At 31.9% G+C, this 18,342-nt stretch overlaps 1 non-coding gene across 1 annotated transcript; it reads left to right on the top strand.

The window, feature by feature from the left end:
* Window positions 1-4,510: 4,510 nt before the first annotated feature.
* On the top strand, window positions 4,511-4,583 carry Trnat-ggu (transfer RNA threonine (anticodon GGU)). The gene has a single exon. It is a non-coding gene; the product is annotated as a tRNA-Thr (tRNA).
* The last annotated feature ends 13,759 nt before the right edge of the window (window positions 4,584-18,342 follow it).

Here is an 18,342-nt window from a genome sequence, read left to right as displayed (position 1 = left end):
CTACAAATTTTGATGTTCCGGATGATTTTGAATTTGGTTTTATTTTGGAAGTAGACCAAGAATTTTCAATTGAACTGCATGATTTACATTCTGACCTATCCTTATGCCCCGAGAATATAAAATGTAAGTATTGATGATACAAAAAGCATAAAATTTGTTCCAAACCTTCGTAATAAAAATACATATGTCATTTACTTCAGAAATTTAAAGCAATGTCTCACACACACGCACTCACACACAAAAATATTCATAGAATTTTAAAATTCAAACAAAGCTCATGGTTAAAATATTACATAGATTTAAATACAAACATGCATAAACAAGTTACCTACATCTGATTTCGAAAAGATTTTTACAAATTAATGAATAACTCAATATAGGTATAAAGAACAATGGACTATATTGAAAAAAGAGTAAATATAAAATTGTACAAGATTTAATTGTCAAGATAGAATTCCATAGTTTATCTATTTTAAAATGAAAATTTGGTTGCAGTTCAATTAAGAAAAACTAAATTGTTCTTCAATAAACCTATTTAGTTGGGATTTTAAATATTGAAAATTTCTATAACGCTAATGCGATGACTTTCACTAGTTAAATAAGTTTCGAAATAAAGTATAATTATTGTACACTGATACTGATAGTTTAATATATAAAAATTTTACACAGATATAAAACCTGATTTAAATTTGTGTTTCAAAACCTCTAACTGCAGAAAAAAATTGACAAACAAAAGATTGACTTTTGGGTAGCAAAAAAATAAAGAAAAATAAGAATAAGAAAATAAGGATGAATATTGTTCAATGCATAGATTTAAGTCAATAAAGCATAATATTTTCACTCAACGAATAAATAAATCTAGTTTGTCATACCAAACGGTATATCTAAGCAAATAATATTGATACCTTAGCTTAGAGTCATCATAAAATAAAATAAATTTTATATAAGTTATAAGGTTGAATTATTTTTTTTGAAAAGAATAGATTAGATATAAAAGTTGTGGAGTAAGTTATGATGTAGGTACTGTATATTGTTTTATTTATAAAATTTTATATTTAAATATAATCAATAAATGGTAGTTTAACAATAAATCGTCTCATTATAAAAAATTCATAGATTTTTAAAATTCAAACAAAGCGCATGGTTACAAAATTACATAGATTTAAATACAAACATGCATAAACAAGCTGCCTACATCTGATTTCGAAAAGATTTTTATAAATTAATGAATACCTCAAATATTTAAATAACAATGGAAAATATTGATAAAAGAGTAAATGTAAAATTGCACTGTATGATTTAATTGCCAAGATAGAATTCCATAGTTTATCTATTTTAAAATGAAAATTGGTTGCAGTTCAATTACAAAAGACTAAATTGTTCCTCAATAAACATATTAATTGGTATATTGGATATTTCTAAAACTCTAATACGATGACTTTTACTATAACTATATGATAAATAAGTTTCGAAATATATTAAAATTATTGTACACTGATACTTATACTTTAATATATAAATTTTTAAAGATATATTAAACCTGATTTACATTTGCGTTTCGAAACATCTGACAATGAAAAAAAAATATTTTGTTATCTCAAACTCAATAATAAGAAGTTAGGCAATTTTAAAGATGGAACAAAGTTAACATATTTAATGAATTCCTAGGACTTAGATCTAAATATATGCGTAAGATGTTGCGGGAAAATGCAACTCCAAATTTTATAAGTGTTACTAAGTAAGTATTTGAAAATGAATATTGCCTATTTAAAAATAAGAATGAATATTGTTCAATGTATAGACTTAAGTCAATAAAGCATAATATTTTAACCCAACGAATAAATAAATCTAGTTTGTCATACCAAACGGTATATTTAAGCAAATTATATTGATATCTTAGCTTGGAGTCATCATAAAATAAAATAAATGTTTTATAAGTTTTAAGTTTGAATTATTTTTTTTGAAAAGAATGAGAGTAGATACATCTTTTATTTAGATATATAACTTGTGGAGTAAGTTATGATGTAGGTACTGTATATTGTTGTACTTATAAATTGTTCTATTTAAATATAATCAATAAATGGTAGTTTAACAATGCATCGTATCATTATATTATATGAAACCTTTTTGTAGTAGAGGGTGCATTGGGTGTGGGTGTGGAAAATCAGTTTTCGTAAATAATTTTATAATATTTTTGAATGATGTCAGTGACACAAATTGTATCTAAATCACCTGATGCTTTGATGAAATGCAACCTTTATACAATCTCAACAATGTCAACTAGTTTCAAGATATAACAACCTGATCTCTATAATTTGTTTGGTGGAAGAAAAATCTTAAACTAATACTAAAAATAATTAATGACCCGATGAGGAAATCTGATGATCGAATTGTTGATATATTCGCGAAAGGAAGTAATCACAGAAACTAAAGTGTATTGTATTTATCTCAAAATTTGTTACATTAAGAAAATGACAAAGAGCTTTATCACTTAACTCAAGTTACATATTTCATAAATCAAAGTTCGTTTTGAATAACTCTTATACAATAAAATTGATAAAAATCATAATATTTCAGTAGATTACCGCAGTTATGTTTATGTTTGATCGTTTGTAAGGGTGTGTATTAGTTTTAGTTAAACTTACTACTATATTGCCTTATAATTTTGAAATTAAATATGTAAGTACTTAAAGCGATATTTTGTTGTATTGTAAGTTGTAATCCAATAACTTTTAAATACATTATGCTAGGGTAATATGAATACAATCGAGATACAGAATTATTTGAAGAAAATTGATCTCAGTATTCAAAATAATGTTTACGCAGCAAATCGATTGTCGATATACGTTGTAACGCCCTGTTATATTGTCAGCGATAAAGATAGTGAAAATAAGCCAGGCTCTCCCTGGGTTGCAACAAACATTGGTGAGTAGGGTATTGGACAATACTTCAATTCATATGATCGTCCAGCTCAGGGATTCCAGCTGAGGTTTTTACAAAGCAATTGCAGAATGTATATCCACAACACTACAAGAGTAAAGAATATATTTATTAACGCAGCATGTGTTGCGAGTACTGTTTAATGCATCTATACTTTAAGTTTAATAAGAAGAGTTTGAATGATTTCATAAAATATTTTTAAAATGACACAATCTGCAACGATGTTTTATTATATACTTTATTTATATCATCTGTTAACTTAATAATAAACACAGCACAAAACTGTCGTTTTAATCGTAGTAACGAATGTGAGAGGTAATTTACTAATTACATCTATCACTTTCAAAGAATCGACATTGAGTCGCTCACCAATCATTAGGTTAATTACCACTGATTAGTAATGAGTATGGATCTGTTTCACTTAAAAAGCTAACTTTGAAACTGTAAGAGATATCGAAAAACGGATCAGCGCAATCGCTCGGAAATACATCAAAACCCCCAGTTTGACACCAAACATCTTTTTTTTTTTTTTAGTAGGCATCACGAACAAGTGAGCCAGAATCGAGGAGCCAGAACCGGCGAATCCCTACTACTGTGAGCCAGAACCGGCGAATCCCTACTACTGTGAGCCAGAACCGGCGAATCCCTACTACTGTGAGCCAGAACCGGCGAATCCCTACTACAAAATATATATAAATATTTAAACTTAAATTGAACTTTTCTTAAATAGATATATAACACTTTTAATGTATCGCATTACATCTATCTTTTAATGGTGATGATTAAAAAAGAATGTTTTAAATAGTAGTTATACGTAGAGTGAATTGCTAACGATATGTTAAAATTCTCATATGTTAGAAAATATGGCTTTCTAACAATTTAAATTTCAATTCTCGACTTCCAAAATGTGTCTGTGCTCATTAAACGATTTACGTCATGAAATTAAATATAATAACCGCTCTATTATCAACATTCCTAAGTAGCACCTTTTATCTAATAACATTTATTATTTTAAATCAGTATTTAAGCTATATTGTCATCAGCCATTCTTTAGCTAAGCCTAATCCTAACCGTTTTTATCATACGTGCCTACTGAATGCTGACAAACAACGATAAATCAAATCAATAGGTGAATGCCTAAAGTGATTTTGAAAGATTATCACTTTAAATACATAACTACATGATTATGTAGTTCACAGAATTGACACTTACAAATGTCAAAAAAATATTTTAAATTATTGAATTTACCGCCACTTCGTAAAGGGTTGAGCTAATAAAAAGAAGTGCGAAGAATTGTTACTCTTTTAAATCAACATATACATTTATATCATTAAATTTTCATAAAATTTTCGTTTCAAATGTTATTTGTGTATTTACCCTAGAAGTGAGGGTTATCACTTTAAAAACAAAACAAATTGCTTAGATTTACAAGAGTGACATCTCAAGTCAATTTCCTAATATGCAAATATTGGGGTTGAGCAGGATATCAACTGTAAAGTAGATCCTGTAGATGAAGCCACAACCTGAGAGTTGTACAAAGCATACAAGATTTTCTGACGATACGTCACTCGAACGGTTGGCTCAGTTGGCAGAACACTGGCACGGTACGCCAGAGGTCGTGGGTTCGAGTCCCGTATCGTTCACAAAATTGTGTTTTCAAATTTAATTTGTACATTTATATCGTTTTACAAATCATTTCAATAACAATATATGTAAAGTGATCCAACAAAAATACTCAAAAGTCAAATAGTCAATGTCTTACACGAGTAAGTCGAAACACTAAATGTAAATTAGTAGAAAACCAAAGATATTGAGTACAGTAGCTGCATAACCCACACATAACAGTCTCTCATTTCAATAAAATATATATTATATCGTTTTTCTTTGGCATGCATTTCAAATCCGAACGTTTCACAATAAGATTTCGAATATTCGAAAGCATTATACTTCCATTTGAACAAGCTCAGGTGTACTTTCAATATTACCTTTCTTATTATTATAGCCTTAGCTTTCTTTGGAAATGAAAATATAAACAACTTTACTACAAATAGCAATGAATGAATTAGCTGATATTGAATGACTACAAGTGATGTAATCATTGATTTTAATCATCATTTTGTGGTTGTCTGTATTTCCTCTGAAAACATTAAAATTGATCGACCTATAGATTTTTTATGCGTTGCGTAGCGTATCCGGTTGGTGACGGGCTTGTGAAGATCAATAATTTGATTAATTTTTCGAAATATCTCTCTAACCTTCCAAAGATTATTAAACGTTTATATAAATTTCAAAACTATTTATACTTCGTAGGAAGTGTGTATAATATACACAAAATATCGAACAATTCAAAAATAACACTACCCCATTGATGGGACGTACAAACGAAAAAAACCTTTTCAGCCAGTGAAAAGAAATTACGCAATTAAACAATAGAAATGCTCTCAATAGAAGTCGTAATATCACAAGTAAAAAGGAAAAACGATGAATTCATCGTAAGATAATCGCGGGAACATTAACCTTTGAATGTGTCATGATGAAGGCTGATGAATGAATTGTTCGCAACATGTCGCTCTTTTGGTGAAACTTTGATTATACCTTTTGTAGTCAACGTATAACAATAATTATAGTTCACACAAAACGTTGATATAAATAAACTAGATAGGTTTTAGTTATTGTTGATCAATTAAATATTGACCGTGGGAAAAAAAAAAATATACTTTAGAGTTTATTTTTTGCAGATGCAAATAAATTGAATTATTCAACCTTATTTCATTTTTATTGACTAAGTAAGTCGTATAGATAAGCTGAGGTTTTTTATGAGCCATATCTTTAAAATTATATACATTTTTAAATTATATGTAATAAAAACTGTGCAATTGGACTAATATTTGTATTATTTATTTTTTTGTATCATGTACTAAAATCGGACCAGCTCATCAGTAGCAACATAAGAAGTTGTATTAAAGTTTATTATTCTATCTACCTACCTTTTAGCAAGGCACACGTGATTCATGCTTCGTGCTCATTCCACAGCTTTGTAGTACGTGGAAGAAAACCGCACTGTGGAGAACCGCCACAGATCCAGATGGTGGGGATGATATCCGAACTTGTGGCGTGTTATGCGGTGATCAGTGTAATCAGGTGAAACAGTTCTTCGAAACATTCCCCGTGATAAATGCGATAGAAGACACACAATACAGCGACGTCTCTACGAAACGCAAAGTGATCCATCAGTTCACAGAGCACTGGGTCCCCGACAATTCAAGCTGCTCTGCGTTGCACGCGGTCAAATGGATCGAGCTGATACTGGGGGGCGCCAGTCTAGAGATGACAACAATACTCCATGTGTGGCTGGACCTGCGCTTTGTAGATCGCTAAAATGTGTGCCAGCTTGAAGTATTGCCGTGCTCTATTGATGACGCCCAGCTTCTTCGAAGCCAATTTGGCTTTGCCCTCGAGATGGCCACGGAATTGACAATCGCTCGATATTTCGAGACCCAATATTCTGATACTTGGGGAGGCTTTAAGGGAATAACATAATAGAGATTTAATATAATGCACCTCTTATACGAAACTTATTACTTTAATATTTATAAAATACTATTATTTGTATGTGCTACCTAAAATGTAATCGCAGGTACACTCGCCACGCGTGACTTTGAGCGAGATAGCTTCGTCTAGAATCAAACAACCCAAGCCGGTAAGCACCGACTTAAGCCTTATCAATAGGTAGGACATACAAACAATCGTATTTTATTAATATTAAAGGTATACAATATGCATACGTGGTGTATCAAATTAAATCTCTATTAAGTTATTTTATACCTTTCAGTTTTTTAAGTCGGTTTTATTAAGCGTAGTTTTTTTTAAACATATTAACTTCGATTTCACATTTCCGATGGCTTTAGACCACATTTTCCCCGAATTCTAGAATCATTTTCTTTACTATTGACAAAACAGCGTCTGTTGGGTAAGCTAGTATGTATAAAATTTGAAGTATAAATTTATACTGTTAACAGTTAACTTTTCTAAAAATTAATATTTTACATTAACACTATTACATACGAGTACCATTTACTTGTATGAGTATTGAAATATAAAAAAAAAATGTTTAGAATACTGGATAGTTACCTACTTAGATATTGGGTGCTAAAACCTTACAAACTAATTTGTTTTGTCTACCTATTACAGCCATTGTGAAATACTCTATTGATTGAAAAGGGTGGCTGTTGCATTTCTTCTCACGAGCTATACTTTTTCCAAACATATGGTAGATTCAATAATTTAAAATAAATATTTATTATTCAAAAGCGCTTAGTTTAAGCCTAATTGACTAAAGTTTATTTGACTTTGTAAGATCTTATAAATTAACATTGTGCATTATAATTAATGTAATTATTTCTTTACGCAAATTGATACTACCGGTTCCGATCAAAGGATACATTACACTAATTCATTAATATAACAATTATAAAGTTTGTAGCCAGCTGTCACTCCAACTCGTGAAACTTTGACGGACAGATGGGACAGGGGAATCCTCATCAACTCCTATTAACTTAAAATCGATCACTCGAGATGGGTATGAAATATTCAAATGATGCAAGTTAAATTTTGATTATCTTCGAGTAAAATACCCTTAAATTAGGCGTATTATTATTAATATTACTGTTTCAAAGGATTATATTTATATTGTTCGGTGCAATAAATATAAGATATGAATTGCGCTAAGTCGAGTGTTGATTGTAACTTGATACTTTGCCAATTAACCACGGTTTACTGACCTTATTTAAAAATTATGCAGTAACTGTACCTATATCAAATAAACTCCTGTGAGGTATCTCATTTCAGGTTTATTGAGTTTTAATCTGCAAATAATACCCAACAAAATAAGAAATATATTTTTTAATGTTATTACAACATTGTGAATAACACAATATAAAAATAGTAATATTATAAAAGACACATGAACAAAGTGACTTCCCTTTAACAGAGACATTAAGAATTGTGTTAATGTACACATTCTTAGTTTAATCTATCTAGCAGTTTAAGTTAAAGTAGAATTACTTATTACCTAGTCTAAGTTAAGGCTAGATTGTAAAGCAAGTGGGGCAACATTATAATAATTAAATTAATATGTTCCCTAAAGGAAAGAAAAAAATTAAGTACAAGATAGAAGAATTATCTATATAGTTATGAAGATTTATATTATTAAAAATTTTGATTAATTATCAATATTTAATATTTTAAACGCCGGATGTCGGTCATAAAACATACTGTTAAATTCAGGCATTATAGACGCTTTCAAATTGCTTTAAATAGTTTTTATTTCAATGTGTGTGAAATATCACGAACGGGTATATTTTAGTTAAGAAATACATCAATATTAGAAATATACGGTTATAAACACACGTCATTATAAAATATTACAATTAGACAATTAAATTTAAAATATGTCGTACATTACGTTTTCATTTCTAGTGTCAGACAAAAAGGTCTTATAAAGTGCTAGCTGACCCGACAGACGTTGTTCTGTTCATTATAAAAAAACCTCGTGTGGGTGGAATTTCGTAAAATCCGTTCTTAGCTGACCTCTACTCGGTGAAAAGAATATTCCAACCAAATTTCAAGTCTTTAGCTCTAATGGTTCCAGAGATATCGTGACGAGGGACTATATACGTGGAAATCTCGTATATATTATATAGATTTAAAAAAAACGATTGCACCCAAAGATGCTGTTACTTAACTTATCGTACTTATACCTAATTGTAAAAAATCTATGTGGAGTTGAAATCAAATGTAATAAAATGAAATTTTATTTGCAAGAAAAATTGTAGTTATGATGTTAACATAATATTATTTATAATCCAATATGTTTCATCAATTGACATGCAAAATATGTTATAGAGTTGTTTAAGTACCAACACACTACTGTTATACTGAACATGTCAGATTTCACAATGCTATCATTAATATTAATAAAATTAAAATTAAAAGATATTATAATATAAGATGTCACAAAAGTATACAATTATCATATGTTATTATCAAATAGACTAGTTCATAATAATATTTTATTTTGTATTGAAAAATTCATTTAAATTATGGAAGCACTTTTTCACTAACCATTGATGCAGTCTTATTTTAAAAATCTTGATAGGTAAATATTTCAATTCATTAGGCAATTCATTAAATATTTTCATAGACATGCTGTAACAATTTTGACTAAAATATGCAGTTTTACAGAAGGGAATTATGAGTCTATTGGGATACCTTGTGTTTAAAACCTTCTGGCTTTTTTTTGTAGTTCTAATTACAACTTTATGATGTAGAGTAATATAATATTTACAGAATAATCAAAATAAAGCATTTGAAATATTTAGCTATTTCTATTATAAATTGTACGTGCATATAATATACTCGTACAAACCGATAAAAAAAACATTGCAAATAATAATAGAAGTGCTTTATTGAGGAAAATTCAATTTGCAATATGCCTTGCTGAGAATGAAAGAATTAAATATAACATAGCTGAAATTTAAGTGCCTGACCCGTGTCAAATAAACATTTGCAGGTATAGCTTGGACTATTTACGTCCGGCCCGAATCATCGCTATGAAATTGTTTATTCTACTAATAAATCTTTACAAGCTTAGTTATAGTCTCCTTGGTTAATATATGGAGAACAACTTGTTGAATATAGAAACACGAACATGATATTAAAAGTATTGCATCAATGTTACTTTCTTATCTTATATAAAAAGATAACTGTATTAGATGCTTAGAGCGCTTTCCCTCTAAGCAGAGATCAGGGTTCGATCCTTATCCGTGAAAACACGGTCCGAAGTAGTCGTAGAACTATTTCTACGGTTGGCGGCAAAAATCGGATGACGGAAACCGGATCTATTGCGTAAACTACCATTAGATGATCATGATCATCAGGGATCATACTCTCATCGGACGTAGTACGAAAGCGCTCTAACTCTATAAATGTAATATCTCGTGTCACGATGTACGTTTAGTTAAAACTTCGACACTACTTAACTGAATTTAATAAAAATTTCTACAATGAGTGCAGTTGGGTCCACCTTGCGAGATGGAATAGTTTTTATTATGATTTGTTTAGTAGGTGATTTTATTTTAGAATAGACTTTTTTTGTAAGAGGGGGCAAACAGTAATGGGGGGTGGTGAAGCAACCGCCCATGACATCGGGACAACCAGGGTGCAAGGCATGCATTGCCAGCCTTTAAGGTGGGAGTATGCTCTGTTACTGAAGGTCCCCAAGTCATATCGGTTCGGAGAAAAAGCAGGCGGTAATTGATTCCAATAAGTGGCTATATGAGGCAGAAAGTTGTAGAATGCCAAACCTCAATATGATGCAGATGGAATTTTGCATTTAGACTTTCTGTGGAATGAGCTTCCTTGTACGGTGTTTCCGGGACGATATGACAAGGATACTTTCAAAAAAAGCGCGTATACCTTCCTTAAAGGCCAGCAACGCTTTTGTGGTTCCTCTGATGGTTCGAAAGAATGTGGGCGGCGGTGATCACTTAACACTAGGTGAACCGTACGCTCCTTTGTCCTCATATTCCATAAAAAAGACGTAATACTAATACTAATTATTATCAACCCGAACAACATTTCTATGAGCACTCCCCTTGATAAATGCGGTAGGAGATGCAGAGAGAAACCACATCTCTTTGCAACGCCAAAGAATCAAGCCGATCGGAGATTACTTGATTGTCGCTGATTCGAATCACTCGTTGTTTGCTTTCAATTGGAGGAAGCAGGTACTGGCACGTAGTGAGCTAACGCAGGGCAAAAGTGATAATCAGGCAAAAACCTATAATACTAAAAAAATATTTTAATGAAACGTTTAAAAAATGTTTTTAAAATATTTAAATATTTGGATTGGAATTCTATTATATTATAATTTGTCGCCCAGCATAATGCAATATACATTCAATCTGTTGAAATATTGTATTTACTTAAAAAATCTGTCTTTTTTATACTTACTCATGATGTCATGGGGACCTTCAAAAACAGTGATTCCTCTGGCGTTGCAGGAGAATGTGGTTACTCACAATCAATAACAGACTCATATAATTGATTGTCCTCTTTTTCCAAAAAACAAAAGAATTTGATTGAACAGAATGATAATTTCTAATTGCTTATACAATGTTTAAATTGATATTGTTATTTTATTTTGCATTATACATTAACATAAAAACAAGAAAACAATTACATGGTAATTTACTTACGAGATATCCGTTAAAGTATAACTATCTTTAGGTGCGCTATAAGACCACCAGATTCCACCTTCACACGACACGCCACATGTTAAAATATCATCCCCACCATATGGATGTGTGGCGGTCCTCCACAGTGCGGTTTTCAAGAAGTTTTCTTCGACGTACTACAAAGCTGTGGAATGAATTTCCTTGTGCGGTGTTTCCGGGACGATACGACATGGGTTCCTTCAAAAAAAGTGCGTACACCTTCCATAAAGGCCGGCATCGCTCCTGTGATTCCTCTGGTGTTGGAAGAGAATGTGGGCGGCGGTGATCGCTTAACACCAGGTGACCCGTACGCTCGTTTGTCCTCCTTTTCCATAAAAAAAAGGAAAATGTATTTATCGTGGTGTACTAAGTACCGACCGATAATTAATAACAGTGATGTCAAGACGAATATAAACAGAAGGAAATCTTGTGTGTATGAATATTAATATAATAATAGCAAGATAAATGAAAAGTCACAGCTAGTTATCATAACTTTGTAAGCAGGAATGTTGAACAAATAATTTCCACTTTTTACTCATAGTATTGTTATACTATATGTATAGTATTAAATAGTAATTTTACAAATAAGAAGTTTTGAAATATTGCAATTAAAACATTTTTAAATATAATATTTTAATATTAATAATTAAATAATTAATTACATATTACATACTTCCTGAAATTCGTAGTGCCCTGTTCGGATCGAGTAAAAGACCGCATACGAGTAAAATATACATATTATTTGCACGTGCATTATAAATATAAAACAATTTGAATTATATAAGAAAAGCATCCTAAAACTGTTGATAGTTTTCGCATTTTTGATACCAATAAGTATTTTCTATTTACGTACACATAATTTACCGCTTCTTTAACAATTTCCTATTTCATGACAATTTCCTCTCACGGTTTTCTTCACTAGCTTCCTTTCATTTATTTTTTTTTATCACTTTATTGTTTTAAGAGTCTATACGCTCACCTTTACTAGAAGAAAATTTCCAATCCAAAGTGGGAGACCACGCGTTATTAATCCTGAAGGAACCTTTGGAATCGACTAAATTAGCTTCTTTTAGGACATTGAATATAATATGGTGAAGGTTTACAATTATTCAAATTTCTTTATTTATATCACTTCAAATCAAATCAAATATTTATTTATTATTACAACAAAATACAAAATACAATCAGTGTTGGGGTCTCCTTTTAAGCAAAGAGTTGCCTGTAGTAGGAGGCCCCGCTCTTCCATAGCAAAAACATAATAATGAGGTGTAATAATAGATAAGTTGACCTTAACATATACATAATTAATTAACTAAGGGAAAAAAAAATCTACTAACAATAATATACTAAAAATCTATTTATTTGTAATCTAAACTTAATGTGCTGTGTGTGTGTGGGTGTGTGTATGTATGTATGTGATTGTATGTATTGGTGAGTGTGTGTGTGTGTGTGGGTGTGTGTGTTACTTTGAAAGAAAACTTAAAGATTTAGTACGTAACTATAAGTAGGTTTTCTGTGTCTTCATAATTAAATGACCTTATCCACTCAATTATTATTTTCTTGCATTCATAGTATGATTTTTCATATATATTGTTTAGTTTATTTATTTTATTATACAGTAAGGCCGCACGTTTTTCATACTGTATACTTGCAAACGATGTTTTGGTGTGAGGTACATGAGCAACAGTGTGTTTAATTCTCTTATTTAGTAATGTACTATTATAAGGAATAGTTTTATGTATTTTTAGTACCGTATGTACTATATACAACTTTCTAACTGTTAATAAGTTACTGTCAGAATAGATGGTGTGCGTGGGATGACGCCGTTTTTTAAAATACATAATTTTAATTAAAGCACGTTGCGCCCTTTCAAGTTCTAAAAATTTGGATTTTGCTGCGCCTCCCCAGATAGGTATACAATATATGAGGATAGACTGGACTAACGCTACATATATTTTATTCAGAAGATGCTTAGGCGTGTTTGCAGAATTTGAAGAATTTTCAGGAACAACGTGTCTTAAACTTCTGAAAATCCAGGTAAGTTTCCGAATTCTCTTAGTAAGTTGCTCAAGATGTGGGTACCAAGATAATCGCTGATCAATCACGATTCCTAAATATTTGGTGCTGGCAACTTTCCTTATAGTGGGGCATTCACAAGTTTTACCATATATTATGTTATCACACTTATGAACTCTAATATCAAAGTTCTTTGGCTGAGAGGGATTAGATATGCTGAAACAGATATAATTAGTCTTAACTGTATTCAGTGTTAATAAATTCATTTGTAACCAATTAGCTACATGTATTATTCCTGATTCAGCTTTTTGTCGAACCTCATTCCAAGAACTTCCGCTAAAGACAATAGCAGTATCATCAGCGTAAGATAGTATACGAGCACCTTCTATATTCATGTTGCAGAGGTCATTTATATAAATTAAAAAAAGGGTAGGACCTAGAACACTGCCTTGAGGAACCCCAAAGGATATTATCGCATCATCGCTTACATTCTCACCAACCCTTACTCTTTGTGTTCTGTGAGTGAGATAACTTCTAAATAATTTAAGCTGTGTTCCTCTTATTCCGATCTTCTCTAGTTTGTCTATAAGGTTTGGTATTGAGACGGTATCAAAGGCTTTTTTAAGGTCTAAGAATACAGAAATACATTTGTTACCTTTGTCTAATTGATCTGTCACTAAAGTTGATAAAGAAGCTACTGCATCCTCTGTCGATTTACCTCGTCTAAACCCAAACTGGAATGGAGATAATATATTAAATTTATTTAAAAATTGTACCAACCTATTATTCAGTAGCTTTTCTATTATCTTTGAGATACACGGTAAAACAGATATAGGTCTATAGTTATTAATATCATCCTTATCCCCCCCTTTATGAATCGGTGTAATTATAGATCGCTTGAGGAGGTCAGGAAAAACACCTTTTTCAAAACATAAGTTAGCTAGATGAGTGATAACATGTACAACTTCATGACGTATGTGTTTCAAATAGCTCGTAGGTATGTTATCCCAACCCGCTGCACTAGACGACTTAAGACCAATTATAATTCTGTTTATCTCCTCTACGTCTGCCTCCAGTAAGATCATAGAATGTGGTATTGATTGATTATTGTCATTCTTTAAGGATTGCACAGAAGGTGGAATTTGTTGAGCCAGTTGTGTACCAATGTTAACAAAATAATCGTTTATGAAATTCACCGACTCTGATGCAGTATTTTTTATGTTGAATAATTCTGAGTTTGAATTATTAGTTTTATTAGAATATGTAATTAATTTAATATTTTTCCACAATAGTTTATTATTGCTTATGGAGTTAGCTAAAAGATCCCTTTCGTATTTCCTTTTAAGTTTTTTTATTAAATTATTACAATAATTTCGGTATCTAGTATAAGTTATTTTAAGTATTACGTTGTGCGGTTCCTGACGACATTTTTTTTGTAATTTATTTCTATTTTTTATGCAGCGTAATATACCCGAAGTTATCCATGGTTTTAAAGTACGTTTATTGTTTGGGATTCTTGTATTGGTGGTGTTAGTTAAAATTGATTCTGTTAACATATTAATCAGTTTATCAGTCAGTAGGTTTGGATCATGACAGAATAGTAATTGAGGTAAATTTTGATCTATTAGATATTTAAGGGCCTTATCATAATCTATGATTGTTTTGATTTTATGAGCATTATATTTTAATTTAAGTTTAGATAAACGTAAGAAGGTCGTAAAGTGGTCAGTAATAGAAGTATGGAGAATCGCTATATCTGCCGAAACATTCTTTTTATTAATTTTTAACATAAAATGATCTAAGCATGTTTTATCTCTGGTGGGTATTGTGTGTCCTGGGAGAAGCCCATGCGTTGCCAGCATATTAAGGTAGTTCAATCTATTCCTATGCTGTTGGGAAGATTCTGTGTCTTTATAAATAATATTAATATTTATATCGCCAGCTAGTACAATGTTTTTATGAGTTGTTAATGTACCAAGATGGGTACTTAGTGATTCTATAAAGGTATCAGTGTTAGTGTACGATGGGGAGCGATATATACATAAGATTGTATTATTCAATATGTCTACTTGCATACATGATGCTTGAGATAGCATGACTTCCTTGACTTTATGTCTGAGTTCTTCTTTAACATATATCGCTACTCCATCGTTTTGGTTATTCTGCCATGTGGTATGATATTCACAGTAATTAGATATTTGCGGTATTGGTTTATTACTTTTAAGCCTGCATTCTGTCAAAATGATAACGTCAGTTTGAAATTTAAAATCTGCCAAAGTTAGTAGAAAGTCGTCAAAGTTGCAATATATACTACGGATATTCTGTGATATAATAGTCAAATCATTTTTATTAACGTTTAAAATTTTATTTAAATTTGAACTATCACATTCAAAAGTACGCGCGATTTTAATTTTGTCTATTTCCTGTAAAGCTTCAATTATATCAGCCATTTGTAATAAAAAGAAAATAATAAATTTTGTAAATAAAATAAAATGGGTTGTATGTTAATGAATGATGAGGATGTACTAGTATACCAAAGTGATATTTGTACAATCTAAGTGTGCAATATTTATAAGTTTGAGTGCAAGATGTGTGTATGCAATAAATATGATTATAAATAAGAGTGAAAGGTGTATTTATTGTTGTGTTGGGTGTAAGTTTTTTGCGAGTGAACGTGTGTAACAGTTTTATATATGTATAACAAGAATGACTACATTTATGAACTAAACTACTATGACTAACCAGATATCTTATGACTACAAGAACAGATAGTCATTTTCTTAAAAGGAGTTGGTGAACTTGCTCTTCACTTCTGATCCGAATTATTGGGGAGTTCTCGTCCTTCCTCACAAAGACCTTGCCATATGCCGTCCAGCAGAACTTGTACGCCATTGATTTTACCAGATCGCGAGCACGAAAATGTAGCCGTGAGCCCTTCATCGTTAAATGTTCTCCTAAGAAAACCGGTGTGTCTTCTTGGAATTTTAGGCCAAGATGCTTACAACATAACTTATTTTTCTGCCTCACATTAAAAGACTTACCCAGCCTTAGAAAATTGGTTTTTATCAATGTGGAGCCGGTTTCCACAATAATTGGGCTCGGTTTATCATTGTTTTTTCCTCGTACTCTGAATATATCTTTGATGTCGGTTTTACTTATTTTACAATCTATAGTTTGTGAGAGACATAGGGCCATTTCAATAAGATCCTCTTTCGTTTCGTTTTGCTTTTTAGGCACGTTTTTTATCTCAAAGTTAGCTTTGCGGCTTCCCATCTGTAGGTCTTCAATTTTATCCTCTAATACAGCTATATACTTTTTGTCTTCTCTGGATTGGTTCTCCAACTGTGCTATCTTCTTTTTAAACTCTTCGTTTTGCAGTGTGAGGTATTCCATCGATTTTCCGATACTAAGGTTGGACTCTTGTATATCCTTCAGAGCCGCTGTAACCCGCTTAAGCTCCTGTTCATTTGTATGCGAGCTGCGTGAGATCATTTGACGCATATCATCTCTGAGTTCGTCCAATTGCTTAGTGATTGCGTCATTAAATTCATCTCTAGATCGCTTTAAGCGTGGAAACACATATCTTTGCGGAGTATTAGTAACAATTCCCGTCAGCTGAATATCAGGATCTGACGCGGATTTAGTCATATCCGAATCCATAGTGCTACGGGAGTACAAAAATATGTTTTATAATGTGTGCAAATCTTGTGAATAGAAGTATCAGCAGCTACGCCTACGAGGGTGTCAACAAAATGTAAGGAGGCGGGTCACGATCTCACCAATCTTAATGAAGCGAGGCGGGGCTGCGCTCGCGCATTGATTACTGTAACTTACTTGCTTGTAAGTACGCTTCTCGCGACGACGACGTCTTCTTGTCTATGCGCTCCTGGTAACTCGCGTAATTGATTTAAGAATTTTGAACGATATATTCGTTTATTTTAAACACAAATATAATAAATTTTAACACGTCTGCACCGTGCAACTGGCGTAATTGATTTAATGATTTTGTACGAAATATAATTTAAACAGAAATGTAATAAATGATCTTGTTACACGTCTGCACCGCGCAGTGGTCCGGGGGGAAGAGAATCACTTAAGAGCTGCGGAAGTTTAATTTTATATAAACGTTTAAATTTCGCCATTAAATCAGATTATAATTATTTTTATTTTTAAGATACCGTTACATATCCCAATACGAGACAAAAATTTCAACCGTGTATAAATTATGTAGTTAAGCTCAAAAAATTCCGGTCCAACGTAAAGACCGTATTGATGTATGGGTGTGAATGACATGGAAGGTCACCAAGCCAATGTCTTGTTTCTTATCTTATGTTTAGATATTAATAATTCATAAAGAGAGTTACGTAGGCCCAACACGGCTAAACCTGCATACGTTGCCACCCCGTACCCCGACGTAGTGCTGATCGAGCACCCATTGTCTTTTAGATATCTTTAGTATAATTGTAATATTGTTTAATCAGTCTTGTTCCAATTTACCTGTGAGTAACATTAAATATTGTTAAATAAAGTGCTTTTTAAAAACTTAATTCCCGACGCCCGATACAAAACTGGCGCAGTCGAGTAGTCTCGCGGTAGCTTCTTTTTAACGTCGGTATAAAATCTTCCGAGTGTAAAGTAGCTGTGGTTTTCGAGCCGCTAAACCGCAAGAATTAAAGAACCTCGTCGGTCGTTGGGACATCATCATCAACGCGCACGAAGACCCGGAACATTGGGAATTCACGCGCTGGGCAACACTCGACAGCAGATGCAGATGCTGATATGGTGAGTACTCTCGCTATTCAAGTATCCTGCAATATCTACTGTCCTAGTATTATATATATTTTATTATAAAAGTTAAAGAACGTTGCGTACAGCTAATATCGCTAAATAACGGGTTACACTTACTTAGTAACGAAAAAGGTGTATCTAGGTGATAATTACCGAGTAGTTTTTTTTTTTTATCTAAGTCGGATCTGCGATCAGTCACAAGACTATAAGCGGATGAGTTGGGTGAGTATGACGTTTAGACAAAGAAACCAGTGTCTCGTCTGCCTTCCTATAACACATCCTTCCTTTTCAGCCTTTTCATCGCTCTGGGACGGATTAGGAG

The sequence above is a fragment of the Leptidea sinapis genome, chromosome 8 (assembly GCF_905404315.1).
Source record: "Leptidea sinapis chromosome 8, ilLepSina1.1, whole genome shotgun sequence".
Lineage (NCBI taxonomy): Eukaryota > Metazoa > Arthropoda > Insecta > Lepidoptera > Pieridae > Leptidea > Leptidea sinapis.
Note: the sequence above shows the minus strand (reverse complement) of the source record. Positions and strands in the feature narration are given on the sequence as shown.